The sequence below is a fragment of the Ranitomeya imitator genome, chromosome 1 (genome assembly GCF_032444005.1).
Source record: "Ranitomeya imitator isolate aRanImi1 chromosome 1, aRanImi1.pri, whole genome shotgun sequence".
NCBI classification, from domain to species: Eukaryota; Metazoa; Chordata; class Amphibia; order Anura; family Dendrobatidae; genus Ranitomeya; species Ranitomeya imitator.
The window spans coordinates 788,257,873-788,281,230 of NC_091282.1; positions in this window are offsets into that span (position 1 = coordinate 788,257,873).

Genomic DNA, 23,358 nt, shown 5'->3' on the forward strand with positions numbered 1-23,358 from the left:
TCATACCAGCACCTCCTCATCCCAGCATCACCCCACCTCTGCCAACACCTTGCCTCCTGTGACCCTGCTCTGCCATCGCCATAAGATACTGTAAATTCGGACAATAAGACGGACCCCCATGTTATAAAAAATCTTTTTTTCTGCAATTTTCACCCCAAATTTGGGGTGCGTCTTATGGTCCGGTGCGTCTTATAGTCCGAAAAATACGGTAACTACTATAATACTGCCCCTATGTACAAGAATATAACTACTATAATACTACTCCTATGTGCAAGAATATATCTACTATAATACTACTCCTATGTGCAAGAATATATCTACTATAATACTGCTCCTATGTACAAGAATATAACTACTATAATACTGCCCCTATGTATAAGAATATAACTACTATAATACTACTCCTATGTGCAAGAATATATCTACTATAATACTACTCCTATGTGCAAGAATATATCTACTATAATACTACTCCTATGTGCAAGAATATAACTACTATAATACTGCCCCTATGTACAAGAATATAACTACTATAATACTACTCCTATGTGCAAGAATATATCTACTATAATACTACTCCTATGTGCAAGAATATAACTACTATAATACTGCCCCTATGTACAAGAATATAACTACTATAATACTGCCCCTATGTACAAGAATATAACTACTATAATACTACTCCTATGTGCAAGAATATATCTACTATAATACTACTCCTATGTGCAAGAATATAACTACTATAATACTGCTCCTATGTACACGAATATAACTACTATAATACTACTCCTATGCACAAGAATATAACTACTATAATACTGCCCCTATGTACAAGACTATAACTACTATAATACTGCCCCCTTTGAACAGAATATAGCTACTAGAATACTGCCCCTATGTACAAGAATATAACTACTATAATACTACTCCTATGTACAAGAATATAACTTCTATAATACTACTCCTATGTACAAGAATATAACTACTATAATACTGCCCCTATGTACAAGAATATAACTACTATAATACTACTCCTATGTACAAGAATATAACTACTATAATACTGCCCCTACATACAAGAATATAACTACTATAATACTGCCACTATGTACAAGAATATAACTACTATAATACTGCCCCATATGTACAAGAATATAACTACTATAATACTACTCTTATGTACAAGAATATATCTACTATAATACTGCTCCAATGTACAAGAATATATCTACTATAATACTACTCCTATGTGCAAGAATATAACTACTATAATATTGCTCCCTATGTACAAGAATATAACTACTATAATACTGACCTCTATCTATATAACTACTATAATACTGCCACTATGTACAAGAATATAATTACTATAATATTGCTCCCTATGTACAAGAATATAACTACTATAATACTGCCTCCATGTACAAGACTATAACTGCTATAAAACTGTTCTCGTTTTCAAGGAAAAAAGTCGCTGTAATAGCAAAATTATGGTTACTATTATTCTGTGACTTTTTTGTGCTCTTCTGTTTTGCATGTCTGACATCATACATGTTATACCGTTAGAAAAATGGAAAAAAATTTTGGATGCCAAAAAGTGCTTCGCATTAATGAGGGCCAACAGCCCGAAACACCGTGTCTGCGAATTGAGATATTGATTTGGCTTTTATCCTAAGTCATATTGCACGACTCGTTAAAGGGTTGATTGTGACTTGTAGGATCGCTACTTCCAACAGGTGGCGCTATAGAGTTTTTCTCAGAAGAGGCAATTTGCACATTGGTAGCCAATAGACATCCATGATGACACATCTGCTTTAAATATTGTATATTCCAGACACCTGGCGGTGGGTTTAAACATTTTATTCCTTCGGCAGCACACAGATTATTGGCAAACGAGCAGTTTCCTTCCAATGTGAACGTCGACATTTTTGGTCTTTTTCTCTAGGACTTTTCTTATAGTTTAAGTAGAAGTTGTTCAACAGGATCATGACCTTAGACTGGCGGCTTTGACCTCGTCTCGCTATACTCAAGAGTTTCACGTCTTGGCTTGTTTTCCAGCACTTGAGAACAAAATAGTCTGAATAATGAGGACTCAGAACTGGTTCAAATCTTGCAGTCTGTTTCATTTGAGTCTTACTGGTCCATTTTGTGACCTTGGTTAACCCCCCATCATCAGATTAAATGGCACCATGATTCCTAGTATGCAGCATCTGCGTTAAGATACCACAAAATGTGGGGAAATTATTAGACCGCCACAGATCGCGTGTAATCAAAAAATATTAAACTTTATTAAACATACATTAAAATATTAAAAGTCTGCTAGATGTCATATTACAGGGGCCAAGGTGACCATAACTTGCAGTAAAATAGCTCAAACCAAGCAAAAAATGAGCAACAAATGGGAGCAAAAATAGAAAATTCCAGTGTTGAACCTCATGAACAAAAAATAACTCAAATCATGAAAATTAGTGATAATCGCATTGTGAGTAAAAAGTGCCAGTGCAAAATAAGATCTTTTAGTTTCCAAGTAAAAAAAAAATTGTATTTATAGAGATATCACCTAATTTGCTAAAAAAAATAACAATAAACATGAAGTTTGGTGATTAATGAGGGGAAAAACCCCTTGTACTGCTGGTATGGTTTGCTATGGATGATACAGTGTACTCCATGTAAATGCACTATTGAAGTGGTGGAATGAAATATACACTTACTGCAAGATAGCCAGGTAACCTTAGCGTCCCCGTCGCCCCAATGCACATAAGATTCTATCTGCACCCACCACTAGGGGGAGCTCCCTGTATACAGAGATACATGATAAGATTCTGTCTGCAGCCACCTCTAGGGGGAGCTCCCTGTATACAGAGATACATGATAAGATTCTGTCTGCAGTCAGGACTAGAGGAGCTTCCTGTGCATAGAGATACATGATAAGATGCTGTCTGCAGCCACCAATAGGGGGAGCACCCTGTATACAGAGATCGAAGATAGGATTATATCTGCAGTCACTACTATAGGGAGCTCCCTGTATACAGAGATGCATTATAAGATTCTGTCTGCAGTCACCAGTACGGGGAGCTCCCTCTATACAGAGATACATGATAAGATCCTGTCTGCAGCCTCCACTAGGGGGAGCTCTGTGTATATAGAGATACATGATAAAATTCGGAGCCGGGCCCTTCAGTTCTCAAGGGGGATGTCACTGTGGCTGGCTTGGTCCGTGGCCCTAGGGGAACGTCCATTGTAAATTGGGGAAAGGTCTTTAAAGGGATAGTGTTCGTGACGCCACCTGTGGTATTTGGTCAGGGTGACCGACGCTGCTTAGGGGTCCTCTGGCGTGATGTTATGGCAGCTAGATGGTATACCTTCCCACAGGTGAAGTATGTCCCCAGGGCTTCCCAGAGTGTAGATGGTGGATGGTGAAAGGCGCAGTGAATAACGAGGACACAAGGTTACAGTCTCTTTACCTTTACTGAAGGCTTCAGTGTCCACAGTAAAGAGCACCAGATCACAGGGCAGGCAGAGTCCGCTGGTCTGAAGGCAATTCCAGAGTCCCCCTTATCCAGGTGGAAATCAGTAGCCTTCCTCTAGTGCCTGAGTGTTGTAGTTCCTCCCGGCTGAGCTTCTCGGTAAGGTCCTCACAACTATCATGGATGTAATATCTCTTTCTCTCTGTCCCCCTGACGGATAGGACAAACCCTTATGACTGATGGCCTGAGGATTTTTACAGGGACCCAACGACGCCCCAGCCCCCACAAGTTGCCACTGTGCCTCCTGGGTATAAGGTCGGGCAGCCAACGTGGAATCAACTGTCCTGCCAGTCTCTGAAGTAAAGCGTAGAGATCCTTACTTCCTCGGTGTTCTGGCTACCGGCTTCTGCGCTTCATAAGGAAACAGCCTGCTCCTGGCTGGTCTCTCTCTGATATTCCTCTCCTTTGCTATGACTTCGTTTCTCACTCACTACAAGACAATTCCCTTTGTGTCCTTTCTTAGGATGCTGCCGCACGTGGGGCAGGCGCAGCTCTGTGGACCCTCGTCCTCTGCAGTCCTCAGTCTGCTTCTGGCTCCCTCTCACTCCAGCCAGCTTCAGCTTCCGTCTGCTCTGCTCTGACTTTCTATCCAGACTACCAGTTTTACCTAATTGTGAGGAGTGCCCTAATAGATAGAAGCATGGCTCCCCATGGCGGCCTGGAGTGTGAAGTGTGTTGTGTGGTTAGTGATACCTGGTAAAGTGATCTCCTTTATTGCCCTCAGACGTAACATCACTCCCCCTGGTGGAAGAACGACATTACTGCAATGACCAGGACTCTGGGACGCTGCAGATACATGATAAGATCCTGTCTGCAGCCACCACTAGGGGGAGCTCCCTGTATACAGAGATACATGATAAGATCCTGTCTGCAGCCACCACTAGGGGGAGCTCCCTGTATACAGAGATACCTGATAAGATCCTGTCTGCAGCCATCACTAGGGGGAGCTCCCTGTATACAGAGATACCTGATAAGGTCCTGTCTGCAGTCACCACTATAGGGAGCTCCCTGTATACAGAGATGTATGATAAGATTCTGTCTGCAGTCACCATTAGGGGGAGCTCCGTGTATACAGAGATACATAATAGGATTCTGTCTGCAGTGACCACTAGGAGGAGCTCCCTGTATGCAAAGATACATTATAATAGTCTCTCTGCAGTCACCATTAAAGGTAGCTCCCTGAATATATACGTAGAAAAAAGGGAACAGCACAATATTAACTTATCTTCAGGTGCAGGGCCCCAGGATAACAGTCCATGTATCCAGATAATCGATAAATGTCAAAAAATGAGGCAGCACTCCATAGGATCAGTATTCAACTTTGCAGGATTTAATCAACCCACTGTGCAGGGCGACGTTTCGGCTCAGACTGAGCTTGACTGGCTTGAGAAAGGCTCAGTCTGAGCCGAAACGTTGCCCTGCACAGTGGGTTGATTAAATCCTGCAAAGTTGAATACTGATCCTATGGAGTGCTGCCTCATTTTTTGACATTTCCCTGAATATATAGATACATAAGATTCTGTCTGCAGCCACCACTAGGAGTTCCCTGTATACAGAGATACATGTTCCTGTCTTCAGTCACCACTAGTGGGAGATTCCTGTATACGGAGACACATGATTGCATTTTGTCTGCATTCGCCACTAGGGGGAGCTCCGTGTATAGAGAGATACATGATAAGATCCTGTCTACAGCCACCACTAGGGGGAGCTCCCTGTATACAGAGATACATGATAAGATCCTGTCTGCAGCCACCACTAGGGGGAGCTCCGTGTATAGAGAGATACATGATAAGATTCCATCTGCAGCCACCACTAGGGAGAGCTCTCTGTATTCAGAGATACATGATAAGATCCTGTCTGCAGCCACCACTACGGGGAGCTCCCTGTATGCAGAGATACATGATCAGATTCTGTCTGCAGCCACCACTAGGGGGAGCTCCCTGTATACAGAGATACATGATAAGATCCTGTCTGCAGCCACCACTATGGGGAGCTCCCTGTATACAGAGATACATGATAAGATCCTGTCTGCAGTCACCACTAGGGGGAGCTCCCTGTATACATAGATACATGATAAGATTCTGTCTGCAGCCACCACTAGGGGGAGCTCCCAGTATACAGAGATACATGATAAGATTCTGCCTGCAGCCACCACTAGTGGGAGCTCCCTGCATACAGAGATGCATGATAAGATCCTGTCTGTAGTCACCACTAGGGGGAGCTCCCTGTATACATAGATACATGATAAGATTCTGTCTGCAGCCACCACTAGGGGGAGCTCCCAGTATACAGAGATACATGATAAGATTCTGCCTGCAGCCACCACTAGGGGAAGCTTCCTGTACATAGAGATAAATGATAAGATCCTGTCTGCAGCCACCACTAGGGGGAGCTTCCTGTATATAGAGATACATGATAAGATCCTGTCTGCAGCCACCATTAGGGGAGCTCCCTGCATACAGAGATGCATGATAAGATCCTGTCTGCAGTCACCACTAGAGGGAGCTCCCTGTATACATAGATACATGATAAGATTCTGTCTGCAGTCACCACTAGGGGGAGCTCCCTGTATACATAGATACATGATAAGATTCTGTCTGCAGTCACCACTAGGGGGAGCTCCCTGTATACAGAGATACATGATAAGATTCTGCCTGCAGCCACCACTAGGGGAAGCTTCCTGTATATAGAGATACATGATAAGATCCTGTCTGCAGCCACCACTAGGGGGAGCTCCCTGCATACAGAGATACATGATAAGATCCTCAAGTATAAAATGAACAGCGCTCCATCCAGGTGTAGAAATCTTGAAAAAATAAGCTTTATTCAGCCATGTCACAGCAACGTTTCGACCAGCACCTGGTCTTTATCTAACGTTGCTGTGACATGGCTGAATAAAGCTTATTTTTTCAAGATTTCTACACCTGGATGGAGCGCTGTTCATTTTATACTTGTTGATTTGGCTATATCTGGGACGGTTCCCTGGATGTCGAACGGGCGCCCCAATGCTGTGAGTGCTGTCAGTTTTTGCTTTTTCTACATGATAAGATCCTGTCTGCAGCCACCACTAGGAGGAGCTCCCTGTATACAGAGATACATGATAACATCCTATCTGCAGCCACCACTAGGGGGAGCTCCCTGTGTATAGAGATACATGATAAGATCCTGTCTGCAGCCACCACTAGGGGGAGCTCCCAGTATACAGAGATACATGATAAGATCCTGTCTGCAGCCACCACTAGGGGGAGCTCCCTGTATACAGAGATACATAATAAGATTCTGTCTGCAGCCACCACTAGGGGGAGCTCCCTGTATACAGAGATACACGATAAGATCCTGTCTGCAGCCACCACTAGTGGGAGCTCCGTGTATACAGAGACACTGCATAACATTCTATCTGTGTTGATACATTGTAGCAATCTAACAGTTATGTCTACAATACTACACAAAGAGCAGAGCCCGATGCTGGTTTCCTCTTTCTATTTATTTCCCAGTATTGTTGTAAAATGTGAATAATACAGATTTCACATTTTGTAAGTGAACCAGGCGGCCCAGTATGAACAAACCTGCAATGATTGGAATATTGAGACACCATTTTTCCCATTAGAATATATTTGTCCTGTTACATCCTCCTATTTCTGGTGAATGACCATGATCGGCTCATGGGCCCAGATTATTCATTATCATAACTGCAGTAATATCAATTTGTGTAAAAAAAAAAAAAACTTTTTGAGTCATTTCTTTGTTGCGTCTCAGCGGCAGCATCACTTCAATTAGAAGGCCGCGGCCATTGTTAGTATGATCAATTCGTAGGTGCGAGGAAAGCCGCGTCCTTGGGCTTCTTCAGCCTCTTCAATCAGCTCAGCGGCCTTGGAGAAGACGAGACTAATTCTCTAATAAGAATCCTGCACTAATATTTCTTCAGCGGGAGGCAAATCGTAATAAATCCCCAGTAAATCAGAGTCCCCGAGTCGTCCTCTCCGGTCGAGACCTATTACAGTGCAACTAAGCTGGAGTTACTATTGTGTTATACTGGAGCAGATCTGTAGTGTAAAGCACAGCGAAGCAGCCTATGGTTTACAGCTAACCCTCCGATAAGAAAGAAAATGAATGAAATACCACCTCCGAGTCGAAGACAATAAAAGTATAGTGTATAGTGTATTTGTATGTGTGTGACCTGCAGGGAAAAGCATGGGGAATAAAAAAAGCAAGCTCTGCACAAGTGAAGCAAGAGGTTAAAATAAGAAAGCCAGGATCCGTCTTAGTTTTATATAACTTCTTATAGACCAGAATCATCGGCAGCGCTCAGGATGAATGGGCGCAGTCAGACCCCTCCGGCCTCCGCAGCGATGTGTTCTGCGTGATGTACGCTGTGGCACAGCAATATATACCCGGGAAAGCAAAGCTAAAAGCTGAAAGTGAGACGACTTAGTAAAATAAGATGCCAAAATGTACAATTTGTATAAGGGATAAGGAATATACCTTTTTTTTTACTGCAAAGATGAATCCAGAAACCGAGAACCGCTGCGATAATGTGGAAATACGTCTGAATGCCATGCCCTTGGCACAAAATACCATAATCCAATCTATCGCCTGCTGCATACCGAAAAATAAGATGGAAATAACGGAAGGAGGGGAGGGAGGCATGAAAGAAGAGGTGAAAATCTGAGCAGAAATGATTGTAACTGCTGTAGTTATAGTCTATACATAGGAGCAGTATTATAGTAGTTATATTCTTGCTCATAGGGGCAGTATTATAGTAGTTATATTCTTGCTCATAGAGGCAGTATTATAGTAGTTATATTCTTGCTCATAGAGGCAGTATTATAGTAGTTATATTCTTGCACATAGGAGCAGTATTATAGTAGTTATATTCTTGTACATATGGGCAGTATTATAGTAGTTATATTCTTATACATAGGAGCAGTATTGTAGTAGTTATATTCTTGTACACAGGGGGCAGTATTATCGTAGAAATATTCCTGTACATAGGGGCAGTATTATAGTAGTTATATTCTTATGCATAGGAGCAGTATTGTAGTAGTTATTTTCTTGTACATAGGGGTAGTATTATAGTAGTTATATTCTTGTACATAGGAGCAGTATGATAGTAGTTATATTCTTGTACATAGGAGCAGTATTATAGTAGTTATATTCTTATACATAGGAGCAGTATTGTAGTAGTTATATTCTTGTACATAGGGGGCAGTATTATAGTAGTTATATTATTGTACATAGGGGGCAGTATTATAGTAGTTATATTCTTGTACATAGGGGGCAGTATTATAGTAGAAATATTCTTGTACATAGGGGCAGTATTATAGTAGTTATATTCTTATGCATAGGAGCAGTATTGTAGTAGTTATATTCTTGTACGTAGGGGGCAGTATTATAGCAGTTATATTATTGTACATAGGGGGCAGTATTATAGTATATTCTTGTACATAAGAGCAGCATTATAGTAGTTATATTCTTATACATTGGAGCAGTATTGTAGTAGTTATATTCTTGTACATAGGGGGCAGTATTATAGTAGTTATATTATTGTACATAGGGGGCAGTATTATAGTAATTATATTCTTGTACATAGGGGCAGTATTATAGTAGTTATATTCTTGTACATAGGGAGCAATATTATAGTAGTTATATTCGTGTACGTAGGGGCAGTATTATAGCAATTATATTCTTGTACATAGGGTGCAGCATTATATCACATATTCTTGTACATATGGAGCAGTATTATAGTAGTTATATTCTTGTACATAGGGGCAGTATCATAGTAGTTCTTTTCTTGTACATAAGGGCAGTATCATAGTAGATATATTCTTGTACATAGGGGCAGCATTATAGTAGAAATATTCTTGTACATAGGGGTAATATTATAGTAGTTATATTCTTGTACATAGGAGCAGTATTTTAGTAGTTATATACTTGTACATAGAGCAGTATTATAGTAGTCCTATTCTTGTACATAGGAGCAGTATTATAGTAGTTATATTCTTGTACATAGGGGCAGTATTATCAACTATATAATTGTCTAAGGGGTACTTCCGTCTTTCTGTCTGTCCTTCTGTCTGTCAGCAACTTTCGTCACGGAAATCCCGCGTTGCTGATTGGTCTCGCCAGCTGCCTGTCCTGGCTGCCGCGACCAATCAGTGACGGGCACAGTCCGGCCGAAAATTAGTCCCTCCCTACTCCCCTGCAGTCAGTGCCCACTCCATACTCCCCTCCAGTCAGCACTCACACATGGTTAATGCCACCGTTAACGGACCTCGTTATGCCGTGGTAATGCGCTTCGTTAACGCTGATATTAACCCTGTGTGACCAACTTTCTACTATTGATGCTGCCTATGCAACATCAATAGTAAAAAGATCTAATGTTAAAAATAATAAAAAAACAAAAAACCTGCTATTCTCACCTTCCGTAGTCCACCGAGGCACGTGCTGCTGCCGCCATCTTCCGTTCCCAGAGATGTATTGCGAAATTACCCAGAAAACTTAGCGGTCTCGCGAGACCGCTAAGTCATCTGGGTAATTTTGCAATGCATCTCTGGGAACGGAAGATGGCGGCAGCCGCGCACGCATCGGCACAGCTTCGCTGGATCCCGGCGGGTGAGTATAGAACTATTTTTTATTTTAATTATTTTTTTTAACAGGGAAATGGTGCCCACACTGCTATATACTACGTGGGCTGTGCTATATACCGCGTGGCTGCTATATACTACCTGGCCAGTGTTAGATACTAAGTGGGCTGTGTGATATACTCCGTGGGCTGTGCTACATATTACGTGGCCAGTGTTATATATTGCGTGGGCTGCGTTATATACTGTTTGGGCTGTGTTATATACTGCGTGGCCACTGTTATATACTGCGTGGCCTGTATTAATGCATCGGGTATTCTACAATATGTATGTATGTATATAGCAGTCACATAGTATATAGCACAGGCCACGAAGTATTTGTCTGCTATATACTACATGGCTCCTATATACTATGTGGCCTGTGCTATATACTATGTGGCTGCTATACACATACATACATACATATTCTAGAATACCGGATGCGTTAGAATCGGGCCACCATCTAGTAGTAGTTATATTCTTGTACATAGGGGCAGTATTATCATAGTTATATTCTTATACATAGGAGCAGTATTATCGTAGTTATATTCTTGTACATAGGAAGCAGTATTATAGTAGTTACAGGTCCTTCTCAAAAAATTAGCATATAGTGTTAAATTTCATTATTTACCATAATGTAATGATTACAATTAAACTTTCATATATTATAGATTCATTATCCACCAACTGAAATTTGTCAGGTCTTTTATTGTTTTAATACTGATGATTTTGGCATACAACTCCTGATAACCCAAAAAACCTGTCTCAATAAATTAGCATATCAAGAAAAGGTTCTCTAAACGACCTATTACCCTAATCTTCTGAATCAACTAATTAACTCTAAACACATGCAAAAGATACCTGAGGCTTTTATAAACTCCCTGCCTGGTTCATTACTCAAAACCCCCATCATGGGTAAGACTAGCGACCTGACAGATGTCAAGAAGGCCATCATTGACACCCTCAAGCAAGAGGGTAAGACCCAGAAAGAAATTTCTCAACAAATAGGCTGTTCCCAGAGTGCTGTATCAAGGCACCTCAATGGTAAGTCTGTTGGAAGGAAACAATGTGGCAGAAAACGCTGTCCAACGAGAAGAGGAGACCGGACCCTGAGGAAGATTGTGGAGAAGGACCGATTCCAGACCTTGGGGAACCTGAGGAAGCAGTGGACTGAGTCTGGTGTGGAAACATCCAGAGCCACCGTGCACAGGCGTGTGCAGGAAATGGGCTACAGGTGCCGCATTCCCCAGGTAAAGCCACTTTTGAGCTACAGAGAAGCAGCACTGGACTGTTGCTAAGTGGTCCCAAGTACTTTTTTCTGATGAAAGCAAATTTTGCATGTCATTCGGAAATCAAGGTGCCAGAGTCTGGAGGAAGACTGGGGAGAAGGAAATGCCTGAAGTCCAGTGTCAAGTACCCACAGTCAGTGATGGTGTGGGGTGCCATGTCAGCTGCTGGTGTTGGTCCACTGTGTTTCATCAAGGGCAGGGTCAATGCAGCTAGCTATCAGGAGATTTTGGAGCACTTCATGCTTCCATCGGCTGAAATGCTTTATGGAGATGAAGATTTCATTTTTCAGCACGACCTGGCACCTGCTCACAGTGCCAAAACCACTGGTAAATGGTTTACTGACCATGGTATTACTGTGCTCAATTGGCCTGCCAACTCTCCTGACCTGAACCCCATAGAGAATCTGTGGGATATTGTGAAGAGAAAGTTGAGAGACGCAAGACCCAACACTCTGGATGAGCTTAAGGCCGCTATTGAAGCATCCTGGGCCTCCATAACATCTCAGCAGTGTCACAGGCTGATTGCCTCCATGCCACGCCGCATTGAAGCAGTCATTTCTGCCAAAGGATTCCCGACCAAGTATTGAGTGCATAACTGAACATTATTATTTGTTGGTTTTTTTGTTTGTTATTAAAAAACACTTTTATTTGATTGGATGGGTGAAATATGCTAATTTATTGAGACAGGTTTTTTGGGTTATCAGGAGTTGTATGCCAAAATCATCAGTATTACAACAATAAAAGACCTGACAAATTTCAGTTGGTGGATAATGAATCTATAATATATGAAAGTTTAATTGTAATCATTACATTATGGTAAATAACGAAATTTAACACTATATGCTAATTTTTTGAGAAGGACCTGTATATTCCTGTACATAGGGGCAGTATTATAGTAGTTATATTCTTGTACATAGGAAGCAGTATTATAGTAGTTATATTCCTGTACATAGGAGCGGTATTATAGTAGTTATATTCTTGTACATAGGAGCAGTATTATCGTAGTTATATTCTTGTACATAGGAAGCAGTATTATAGTAGTTATATTCCTGTACATAGGGGTAGTATTATAGTAGTTATATTCTTGTACATAGGAGCAGTATTATAGTAGTTATATTCCTGTACATAGGAGTAGTATTATAGTAGTTATATTCTTGTACATAGGAGCAGTATTATCGTAGTTATATTCTTGTACATAGGAAGCAGTATTATAGTAGTTATATTCCTGTACATAGGGGTAGTATTATAGTAGTTATATTCTTGTACATAGGAGCAGTATTCTAGTAGTTATATTTTTGTACATAGGGGCAGTATTCTAGTAGTTATATTCTTGTATATAGGGGCAGTATTATAGTAGTTATATTCTTGTACATATGGAGCAATATGATTGTAGTTATTCACTTTTTCCTCCATTTTTCTCATTTCTTTAATCACAATATTCGTTTCTTTCATGTGTTTGGCACAATTGTCTTCACCTTGAATATTGTTACATTATTTTAATTGAGGCAATATTAGTAGTAATAATGTAATGTAACGCCGATCCTGAAATTTGACCGTCTTCTTCATCAAGTTGGGAAAGTACCAAAGAGGCTTAATGAGAATTCTTGATAATTTAATCAATGTTTAAGAAGCTGATGTAATTATGCTTTGGGTTTCCCATTGCTTCGCTCGTTAGTAGTGATTTGCATAATTCCACGTTCCTCATGCTTTGGAAAATATTGTAACATTAGTATAATGGATGGATCCCATATGTGTATACAGTTATAAGGCAAAGACCCAACTAGGAATTCTAGTAAATAATAAAACCTGTTACGTGACGGTTCATTTCTCGCTCATGAAATACGAAGCGCCGCACTGATACTTTTATTGTTCCAATTTATGGGATTAATGAATCAGATTATATAATTTCCCTATAAATTTGTAGTGTATTGATATGAAGCTCTCGATTTAATGTTGAGAAATTGCATTATAGTCATAGTAAATAGCATTTACCCCCTGAAATTAGGAAAAAACCCTGAAGCATAAATGTCCGCATTGTATTCAGTGTACGCAGCTTGGAGTTAGTCTATAATGAAAGCCATATCAGTTTTCCTATGGGTGATCACACATCTTGGCAATGTCCTGAAGACACAGGAAGCGCCAATGTTAAATACCTTATTATTTCCTCTTACCTTTTTTTATGTGTGTCTCTCCTGCAGTCATTGCATTTTATTCATGAACCTGGAAGCTCAGGATGCACAGGTCATGTATAGGTTGATAGTAAATTGCCCTTGCAAGGGACATAGAAGAGTAAGGACCTCACAAAATTGATGTGTTCATTAGAAAACTTGCAGGTTTTTTTTATTATACAATGTCCCCATAACAACACTTCCTGTCACCTACTTGTCATTCAGTTCTGTTCAAGAACCTAGAGGCTCAGGATGTATGGTTCCTGTCTAGGTTAGCAGTAAATTGTACTTATAAAAATATAGTGTAGCTAAGGATCTTATGTGCAGAAACGTGAAGGATCCACACCTCGCCACCCTACCTGATGTCAATATTACGTCAGTGGGATCACGGGGGAAGGTCTCCCCACTTGCACCAACGTGACGTTCCGCACCCCCTAGGAACACATAAAGTCAACTTAGCACAGTTTTATACAGACCCCCATCCATTTGGGCCCAGGGAGATATGGGGAGTGAGAGGATGCAGGGGTGGATTAAGGGTAGCCAGGGCCCCGGGCTGTTCACACACTGTGGGCCCCCCCGGTCATGTGACGGGGGTCATGTGACGGGGGTCACGTGACGGGGGTCATGATATACCCGAACCAGATTATTCCAGAAAAAGGGCCGGGCCCTACTCTACTGTAACCTAGGAAATATTTGTTAAAATCTGCAATACAATTTCGGTATATCTTGACCAATAATATCACATACAAGGAACAAATACCACCGCACCATGACCAGACCACAAATTACAACCACAGTGATCGAATAATAGCACATACAAGGGACAAATACCACCGCACCATTTCCAGACCACATATTACCATACCTCCCAACTTTTGAAGTTGGGAAAGAGGGACAAAGTTTGCGGCGCGCATTGCGCGCCGCAGCAAATTTTAGGACACACCTCTGACCACACCCATTCACTAGTCACACCCATATCCATGTCTCAACCACACCCATTTAGCACTGCTGATCACACTGTTCATAAAGAATAATTATAAAAAAAAAATATGGCCACAAAGTGCTCGATACTGTATAATGGCCACACAGTGCTCCATACTGTATAACGACCCCACATGACCACATGATGCTCAATACTGTATAATGGCCACACATGATGTTCAATACTGTATAATGGCCACACATGATGCTCCATACTGTATAATGGCCCCACATGATGCTCCATACTGTATAATGGCCACACATGATGCTCCATACTGTATAATGGCCACACATGATGCTCCATACTGTATAATGGCCACACATGATGCTCAATACTGTATAATGACCCCACGTGATGCTCAATACTGTATAAGTGCCCCACATGATGCTCAATACTGTATAATGACCCCACATGATGCTCAATACTGTATAATGGCCCCACATGATGCTCAATACTGTATAATGACCCCACATGATGCTCAATACTGTATAATGGCCCCACATGATGCTCAATACTGTATAATGACCCCACATGATGCTCAATACTGTATAATGGCCACACATGATGCTCCATACTGTATAGTGACCGCACATGATGCTCCATACTGTATAATGACCGCACATGATGCTCAATACTGTATAATGGCCACACATGATGCTCCATACTGTATAATGGCCACACATGATGCTCCATACTGTATATTGACCGCACATGATGCTCTATACTGTATAATGGCCACACATGATGCTCCATACTTTATAATGACCACACATGATGTTCCATACTGTATAATAGCCGCACATGATGCTCCATACTGTATAATGACCGCACATGGTGCTCCATACTGTATAATGACCGCACATGATGCTCCATAGTGTATAATGACCGCACATGATGCTCCATACTGTATAATGACCCCACATGATGCTCAATACTGTATAATGGCCCCACATGATGCTCAATACTGTATAATGACCCCACATGATGCTCAATACTGTATAATGGCCCCACATGATGCTCAATACTGTATAATGACCCCACATGATGCTCAATACTGTATAATGGCCACACATGATGCTCCATACTGTATAGTGACCGCACATGATGCTCCATACTGTATAATGACCGCACATGATGCTCAATACTGTATAATGACCCCACATGATGCTCAATACTGTATAATGGCCCCACATGATGCTCAATACTGTATAATGACCCCACATGATGCTCAATACTGTATAATGGCCACACATGATGCTCCATACTGTATAGTGACCGCACATGATGCTCCATACTGTATAATGACCGCACATGATGCTCAATACTGTATAATGGCCACACATGATGCTCCATACTGTATAATGGCCACACATGATGCTCCATACTGTATAATGACCGCACATGATGCTCTATACTGTATAATGGCCACACATGATGCTCCATACTTTATAATGACCACACATGATGTTCCATACTGTATAATAGCCGCACATGATGCTCCATACTGTATAATGACCGCACATGGTGCTCCATACTGTATAATGACCGCACATGATGCTCCATAGTGTATAATGACCGCACATGATGCTCCATACTGTATAATGACCGCACATGATGCTCCATACTGTATAATGGCCACACATGATGCTCCATACTGTATAATGGCCACACATGATGCTCCATACTGTATAATGACCGCACATGATGCTCCATACTGTATAATGGCCACACATGATGCTCCATACTGTATAATGGCCACACATGATGCTCCATACTGTATAATGACCACACATGATACTCCATACTGTATAATGGCCACACATGATACTCCATACTGTATAATGACCGCACATGATTCTCCATACTGTATAATGACCGCACATGATGCTCAATAATACTGTATAATGGCCACACATGATGCTCCTTACTGTATATTGGCCGCACATGATAATGGCCACACATAGCTACTCCTACACACGCGGCTGCGCTCCGTAAACTTTGCATACACGGCTCCGCTCCGTACACACGGCTCCACTCCATACATCTCATACACACACGGCTCCGCTCCGTACACATTCAGCTCCGCTCCATACACCTCATACACGGCTCTGCTCCATACACCTCATACACACACGGCTCTGCTCCATACACCTCATACACGGCTCTGCTCCATACACCTCATACACACACGGCTCTGCTCCATACACCTCATACACGGCTCTGCTCCATACACCTCATACACACACGGCTCTGCTCCATACACCTCATACACGGGTCCGCTCCGTACACCTCATACACACACGGCTGTGCTCCGTACACCTCGTACACACGCGGCTGTGCTCCGTACACCTTGTACACACGACTCTGCTCCGTACACCTCATACACACGCTGCTCTGCTCCGTACACCTCGTACACACGCGGCTGCGCTCCGTACACCTCATGCACACGGCTCCGTACACATCGTACACACGACTCCGCTCCATAGACCTTTCACACGCTGCTCTGATCCATACACCTCGTACACACACGGCTCTGCTACATCCACCCTGTAAACACCTCCTGACCTCACACATACGCTGCCTTACCTTCCTCCGGCGCCATGGCAACCAGCAAAGTCCTGTACACGGAGGGCCTCCTCCCGATCATGTGACCCCTGACTCCTCCCATCCTGTGACCTCATCACAGGTCCTGTGCACAGAGCAGCCATTATGTGGTGTGCTGCTGTGCAGGCCTTGTGCAGGGACTCGGAGCTCTCAGCTGACCGGCTGATACACGCACCTCCCAACCAATGTGGGCCCCCTCTCTCTGCCCACCTGGTCCGGGGGCACACAAATGCCGGCGGGCATTCAGACAATTAGTGGAGGGTCAATCTGTGCGGTAGCCCAGGGCCCCCCCAGACCACTGGGCCCTGGGCTACCGCCCATATTGACCCTCTGATAATCCGCCCCTGAGAGGATGTGACCCACACAGTCACTGAGGTGGCACCACACTCACCCACAACCCTGACAGGCTGAGAGGCCTCTCACTAGCACCAGTGAAACAGAACCTCATCAGGCTGGTAGGACTGCCATCAGTTCCTCGTTCAATATATGCCTGGCCCATTACATCAATGCAGGAGCCAGCCCCCAGTAGCATGTGAGATTAGGCTGAGAAACGGATGTGTGGATTCATGGATCGAGATAAAACACCAGCCCAAGATTAAATTATATATTTAATCGACTTACGGCATACTGGACAATACACTATATACACAATGGTTATACACATAAAATGATCAGATATGCAAATACAATAGTGGAAGGACAAGAAAGGGTATAAATAGAACAAGATGAAAGGCCTGGCTTGCGGGGGAGGGGCTGCCACATGGGGGCTTGTGGTCCCCTCTTTGTGTGACTTGTCCTCACACGATGTCCTCGTGACTTCCCAAAGATAAAGCAATAGGAAATGCTGCACACAAGCATTTAACCATCTGGGTCACTGCCCTCTGGGCTGAACCTAAATCTCCCCTGGAGGTTTGTAGATAAATCTCTCAAAAGCTATGAAGAATCATAGCTCCTTTCTGGATCCGACCGAGTCTCTGCTACTATTAGAGACTAAACACAATTTTGCTACCTAGCTACTAGTGCCTGTTCTATGTATGGGTACCGTCACACTATACGATTTACCTACGATCACGACCAGCGATATGACCTGGCCGTGATCGTAGGTAAATCGTAGTGTGGTCGCTGGGGAGCTGTCACACAGACAGCTCTCCAGCGACCAACGATGCCGAGGTCCCTGGGTAACCAGGGTAAACATCGGGTAACTAAGCCCAGGACCGCGCTTAGTAACCCGATGTTTACCCTGGTTACAAGCGTAAAACTAAAAAAAAACAAACAGCACATACTTACATTCTGGTGTCCGTCAGGTCCCTTGCCGTCTGCTTCCCGCACTGTGACTGCCGGCCGTAAAGTGAAAGTGAAAGCACAGCCGCTGTGCTCTGCTTTCACTTTACGGCCGGCAGTGTGGGAAGCAGACGGCAAGGGACCTGACGGACACCAGAATGTAAGTATGTGCTGTTTTTTTTTTTTTAGTTTTACGCTTGTAACCAGGGTAAACATCGGGTTAATAAGCGCGGTCCTGCGCTTAGTTACCCGATGTTTACCCTGGTTACAAGCGAACGCATCGCTGGATCGCATCGCTAGATCGCTAGATCGGTGTCACACACACCGATCTAGCGATGACAGCGGGAGATCCAGCGATGAAAGAAAGTTCTAAACGATCTGCTACGACGTACGATTCTCAGCAGGATCCCTGATCGCTGCTGCGTGTCAGACACAGCGATATCGTAACGATATCGCTGGAACGTCACGAATCGTGCCGTCGTAGCGATCGAAATGGTATAGTGTGACGGTACCCTATCTCTCTTCCCGTGCGTGTTAGAATGACTCGAGACCTAGGCTGGCGCTTGCCCTGGTCTGGGGATCTCAGAAATATGCACGATGTACAGCTAGGATGTATCGTATTTCCATATCTCCTTTATGAATTTCTAGCTGGCTTCACAAAATGACTCGGCCCACATAGCTTGGATCCACTGGGGGGTCTTCTTGTAGAAGGTTGCATGCCAGCTGCTATTGTGGGTGTTAATCCTTTGTTGATTGAAGCTGGCCATGTGTCATGTTACCACAGCATGTGCTGAAGGATTTTGTATAATTCCATGCCGAATAGTATACAGATGATTGACTTGGAATTATGTCTTCAATATTCTTTACATATTATATATAGAAAAGTTGTATTTCTTTACAGTGTCCAATGTCCCCATGTCAAAACTTCCCATCATTATGGCTTGGAAGCATTGATTACGTAGAGCAGGCAGGGACAGTAGAGTAGTTTTATTATAGGGAGATTGATCAATTAAAAAGATTTCCAAACTTTATAACCTGCTTTGCATTTTACTTCCTCCCCAATTGTAATATCTCGGCTTTCTGTCAGTGAATAGAATCATTCTTATCTGCATATTTTAGCTTGATTGTATAGGTGTCAATAATTGGAACTTCTACCTACAATGTAAAACATCTTCACCTTTGTGAGTAAAGGTACCTTCACACTAAACGACGCTGCAGCGATCCAGACAACGATCCGGATCACTGCAGCGTCGCTGTTTGGTCGCTGGAGAGCTGTCACACAGACCGCTCTCCAGCGACCAACGATGCCGGTAACCAGGGTAAACATCGGGTTACTAAGCGCAGGGCCGCGCTTAGTAACCCGATGTTTACCCTGGTTACCATCCTAAAAGTAAAAAAAACGCTACATACTTACCTACCGCTGTCTGTCCCCGGCGCTGTGCTTCTCTGCTCTGGCTGTGAGCGCCGGGCAGCCGGAAAGCAGAGCGGTGACGTCTGCTTTCTGGCCGCTGTGCTCACAGTCAGTGCAGGAGGAGTGCAGAGAAGCACAGCGCCGGGGACAGACAGCGGTAGGTAAGTATGTAGCGTTTGTTTTTTTTACTTTTAGGATGGTATTCAGGGTAAACATCGGGTTACTAAGCGCGGCCCTGCGCTTAGTAACCCGATGTTTACCCTGGTTACCAGCGAAGACATCGCTGAATCGGTGTCACACACGCCGATTCAGCGATGTCAGCGGGAGAGCCAGCGACCAAAGAAAGGTCTGGCCCTCTAGCCCCGACCAACGACATCACAGCAGGATTCTGATCGCTGCTGCCTGTCAAACTAAACGATATCGCTAGCGAGGACGCTGCAACGTCACGGATCGCTAGCGATATCGTTTAGTGTGACGGTACCTTAAGATCAGATTAGGGAGACATTTTAGCCTTAGCATCTAAAGATGGGTGCCATGCACTGACTGCAAGTTGAGAACCTGAATATGTAGAAGACCTGAAGTTTGCTGTAAAATGTAAATATTTATCCAGTTTTGAGATACATTGTAACAAGATCATAACTCTCTGAACAAGACCAGGGTAGGCAATTGTGTATGAAAATGTAGTATTTGTAGCAGATTTATCAGCAGATTAAAAAAAAACACTTTGAAGGTTCAAATCTACAAGGGAAAAAAAAAAGAAATCTCATTTACTTTGCTGGTGGTAGAAAACACGAGGAAAATCGTGGCACAAACCCATAGAGAGTAAAAAAAAGGGTTCTCATGCACTGATTGCGAGCTGAAAGATTGAAAATGTTTAGAAACTAATATTTGCTATAATAATGTTCAGTCGCTGTAGAACTTAAGGTTCTTCAATTTTTTTTTAAATATATTTTGCGTTTCAGTTTCTCACCACTTTAAAAGGAGTATTCCCATCCCCAAGATCCTATGCCAATATGTAGTTGGGGTAATAATAACAATATTAGCAAATGCCTCTAATTAAAAATATAATATAGTCTTTCTGATTAGCTATGTCTTTTTCCTCATGTGCAGGCATTGCAGGACCTTAGGTATCCAGGGTTATGACCACTAGCAACTAGTTAACTGTCACTATATCAGTTGTCGCAACCATGGATACCTAAAGTCCTGAAATGCCTGCACCTGAGGAAAAAGACATAGCTAATCAGAAAAACTGTACTACATTTCTAATTGGAGGTATTTGCTAATATTATTATTACACCCAGTACATCTTGGGATAGGATGTTGGAGATGGGAATACTCCTTTTAAGATCATTGCTTGCTGTCAGTGAAAAACCCAACAATGTAGTTTATATCCAAAGGTTCCAGTCCTCATCTTTGCTGAGAAGTTGATACATCGTAACAAACCATCTGTAGGATTTTTGCGCTGTTGCTGATGTGTTTAGCTTTCTGACAAAATTGTATTCACTCAGCGCAGGGATAGTTCTGCGTCTTATTCACCGACAGCAAGCAGAAATCTTGATCACGGTGAGGAATTTATTGATAAGCGCTTTAAATGGAACATTTTATTGTTGCAGATTTTCAGGTTTGTTCTCTTAGGTAGAAATCCTGCACAGTCCAACAATAAAAAGCGCAGCCGCCATGATTCAATTTAAAGATTGCTCCTTTATCTTAATCGATTCAATCCATCTGACACGTCCCGAGCCTCCGCCTGTAACATCGTTCCTCCCCAGTGTTCAGTCCGGCCGCTTGTGGAGCGCTCTAAGATTTGCTTTAATAAGAGCACTGATAAAAGGAAAACGTCTCTTTGGAGAACAAAGGTTGTGAGCGGCCTCTTCCAGGGATTCGAAATGGAGCTATATTCGGAAATGAATTCTCGGAGCAGGCGGGGGATGGGCGGGTGATTCTCCCTGTTTCTATATCTGGCGCTCGGTTCTCTTTAATAACAATAAAAGTCAATTATTGCATCCCCCTAATGTGAAACGTGATTACCGTGTTGTGATCGCTTCACCCTCTGCACATGGCGGCTTACAATGGACGGTAAAGATACAATGACAGCGCCAATTTGCCTCATGTGATTAAAAAGGGGTTGTCTTTTTTTTTCCACTAAATGCATGTATTTTGGACTAAAATTAATTTTTGCAATTTGGTGTCATTAACAATTTTGCACCGTTTGGCTTTTACAGGCTCTTCATTTCCCTGCTCATGAAACTTTGATGTGGTTGGTGCTCATAAACCGGCTGAGAGGAGCTCAGGAAGAGGGATACAAATGTTAGAAACTCTCCCATTAGGTGTCAGAATGAGCTCCCTGAAAGATACTCAGTTAGCTCATTCTGCAGAGGCAGTGCTAGGAAACAATCAAAGGAAAATGGTGCAAAATGTATAATGAAAACCAATTGCAAAAATTATTTTTAACCCTAATACATACAAGTAAAAAAAGGAAAAAATGTCCCCAAAAATGCCTTAAAAGATCTTTGCATCAATATTAGCTCCTTATACAACCCCTGGCACAAATTATGGAATCACCGGCCTTGGAGGATGTTCATTCAGTTGTTTAATTTTGTAGAAAAAAAGCAGATCACAGACATGGCACAAAAAAGGGAAAAAATTATGGAATCACTCAATTCTGAGGAAAAAAATATGGAATCGTGAAAAATAAACAAACAAACAAACAAACACTCCAACACATGACTAGTATTATGTTGCACCGCCTCTGGCTTTTATAACAGCTTGCATGACATTGGTATTGTCTACCACCGTGAATAAGTGTCTCCGACCCCTTTCCTCAGGGCTGCCACTAGAAATTTCGGGGCCCCATACTGGCAAAATTTTCGGGGCCCCCTTGAGACTCCGCCCAGGCTCCACCCCAGCCCCACCTCCAGGCTCCACCCCAGCCCCGCCTCCAGGCTCCACACCTCGAACTGTCCACAGTCCCACCGCTCTCTCTTGGAAAAACTCCACTTCTCACCTATCACACATTGACAGTTCCCATCACCAGATCACACATATAGCCGGCAGCTTTTGTTTTGGCCAAAATATTTTTTAAGCCGCCACCATAACAAGGTAGACACTTTTGGCCGGGCCCTACTCTGCTGTAACCTATTAAATATTTGTTAAAATATGCAATACAATTTAGGTGTATTTTTATTTATTTTTCAATTTTTAAAAGGAAGGAAGGAACAAATACCACAACACCATGACCATAGTAACATAGTAACATAGTTAGTAAGGCCGAAAAAAGACATTTGTCCATCCAGTTCAGCCTATATTCCATCATAATAAATCCCCAGATCTACGTCCTTCTACAGAACCTAATAATTGTATGATACAATATTGTTCTGCTCCAGGAAGACATCCAGGCCTCTCTTGAACCCCTCGACTGAGTTCGCCATCACCACCTCCTCAGGCAAGCAATTCCAGATTCTCACTGCCCTAACAGT